General features: G+C 41.9%; 1 pseudogene; it reads right to left on the bottom strand.

Annotated features, from left to right (window-relative positions):
• Positions 1-1428: 1428 nt before the first annotated feature.
• LOC115411695 (uncharacterized) lies at positions 1429-2321 on the bottom strand (annotated as a pseudogene).
• Positions 2322-2570: the final 249 nt, after the last annotated feature.

Raw genomic sequence — 2570 nt, forward strand, 5'->3', positions numbered from 1 at the left:
TAAGGGTGGACTATAATTTGTAGATGATAAGAGACCATTAATTTGATCTCTGATGAGCAAGATCTTATTATTGAAGAAGTTCATAAAGTCATTGCTATGGAGGGTAGCGGGAATACTAGGCTCACATGCACTATGGCTCTTTGTCAGTCTGGCTACAGTACTGAAAAGAAACCTGTGATTGCTCTTGTTTTCCTCTATTAATGATGAATAATAGGCTGTTCTAGCAGAACAAAGTGCCTTCCTGTATTTATTTAGACTGTCCCGCCAGGCTGAAAGGTGTTCTGTTAATTTAGTAGAACGCCACTTTCTCTCAAGTTTTTGGGTATGCTGCTTTAAGTGGTGAGAATGAGAACTGAATCTTATTTTTTAGTGGAACGATTAGATCTAATATTTTTCTCAGAGAGTCTGCTGTATTATCAACAAACTCATCAGTTTGAGATGGATTAAGATTGACTGAATTGGGGGAAGAATCTGCTGTGTAATTCAGATGCAGGATTAGATTAAGAGCTGCTAGGATTTCCTCCTTAAATTTAGATATAGGATGGTCTGATAAATGTCTAGTATAAACATTTTTGCCAGGGAGGGAGTCACTGAGTAACATAAATTCAAAGGTTATTAAGCAGTGGTCAGAGGGGAGAGGACTTAGTGGAAAGACTAAATCTTCAAGTTCCACACCATAAATCAGGACTAAGTCAAGGGTGTGATTAACGCGGTGAGTAGGTTTATGTACACATTGACTAAAGCCTATTGAGTCTAATAATGTCATAAATGCATTACTGAGACTCGCTATTGTCATCCACATGAACATTGAAATCTCCTACACCAATGACTTTATCTGTTTTAAGGACTAGACTGGCTAGGAACTCAGCGAACACTGATAGAAATTCAGTGTATGGAACAGGAGGGCTATAGTAAATAGTATAGGCTGGAGCAGTTTATGGATTGGGTTGGATAGGCTGAGACTACGACTTTCAAATGAGTTAAAGTCAGGCTTAGGTTTGGGATTTATTTGTACACATGAATTAAAAATAGCTGCAACTCCTCCTCCTCAGCCTGAGCCTCGAGGAATCTGATTATTACAGTGAATAGGAGGAGTAGCTTCATTTAAGGACACATACTCCTCCTCACAAAGCCAGGTTTCCATCAGAGAGAATAAATCTATATGATGATCTAACATGATATCCTTAGTTAATAAAGCTTTGGAAGATAAAGATCTAATATTAAGGAAGCCACATTTTACTTAGGAACTGTGGTGGTATTAGTGTTGGTTTTTATTAGATTTTGCTGTGCAGCTGTTTTTCTATTTACTTTAACTTAACAAGTTCGGGGGACAGACACAGTCTCTATACAGTTTACAGTGGGCACCTGCCCATGAAGCGCAGAGAAGTGTTTGAGACTGCAACTCTGCATCCCGGTCTCAACTCTGGGTCAGGGGTTTGGATCGGTAATAAACCTGGCCAGGTTTTCACTAAGGACAGCAACGCCATTCCAAGTCAGATGTATGCCATTTCTTCTAATAAGACCGGGTTTTCCCCAAAATGTCCACCAGTTGTCCACAAACTGAATATCATTTGCAGGACACCACCTAGACAGCCAGCGATGGAGTGAAGACATGCGGCTAAACATGTCATCACTTTACAGATTAGGTAGGAGACTAGAGAAAACTACAGAGTCCAACATACTTTTGGCATAGGTGCACACCGACTCAGTATTAACTTTAGTGCCTCCGATTAGCGTAATCAGGTGTCATTACAGCCAATGTGAATTACAATCTTATGGTATTTACGTTTATCCTTAGCTAGTAGTTTTAAATAGGATTCTATGTCACCCGCCCTGGGCCCCGGAATGCATTTGACTATGGTCGCTGGAATCTCTAGCTTCACGTTCCGTACTACAGAGCTGCCAATGACCAGAGTTTCATTCTCAGCAGGTGTGTCGCTGAGTGGGGAAAACTTATTGGAAACGTGCAGTGGTTGGTGGTGTACCTCAGGCTTTCGCCTGCCACTATGCTTCTTTCGAACAGTCACCCACTGTTCCTGTTCTCCCGGCTGCTCGGGAGCTGCTGGGGGACGGCTAACCTGGGCTGGTGGGTCCGCTCTGGCTAAAGGGGGCTGGCTAGCTGTCGCAGCTAACATTTCATTCATAGAGCAGACCTGAGCTTCCAATTGGCTAAGCCTCGCTTCCATGGCTGCAAATATATGACATTTATTTCATGTACTGTTGTCGCTAAAGGAAACAGGCGTAAAACTAAGCATCTGACACACAGAACAAGACAGAAGGGAAAGAGAATGAGGAGGACGGGAAGGAGAAAGAGAAGCCATCTTAGCCGCTAAGCTACCGTAGGTTAGCTACTTGAACTAAACTGACTAAACAAATCAAAAGAGGTTACCGTTTTTGTAGAATTAGATAACCTTTGCTATCTAATGAATTCTCTAGTAACTGGCGACTTTCTAATGTACTGGCAATCTAGAACGGCACCAGGTATGAGCAGTGATTCTACTAAAATTACGAAGTTGCCACAGGAAACAGGTAATGATGTAAGACGATTACCGCAGTATGTCGGACGTAGC

Source organism: Sphaeramia orbicularis, chromosome 20 (genome assembly GCF_902148855.1).
Source record: "Sphaeramia orbicularis chromosome 20, fSphaOr1.1, whole genome shotgun sequence".
Taxonomy (NCBI): Eukaryota; Metazoa; Chordata; class Actinopteri; order Kurtiformes; family Apogonidae; genus Sphaeramia; species Sphaeramia orbicularis.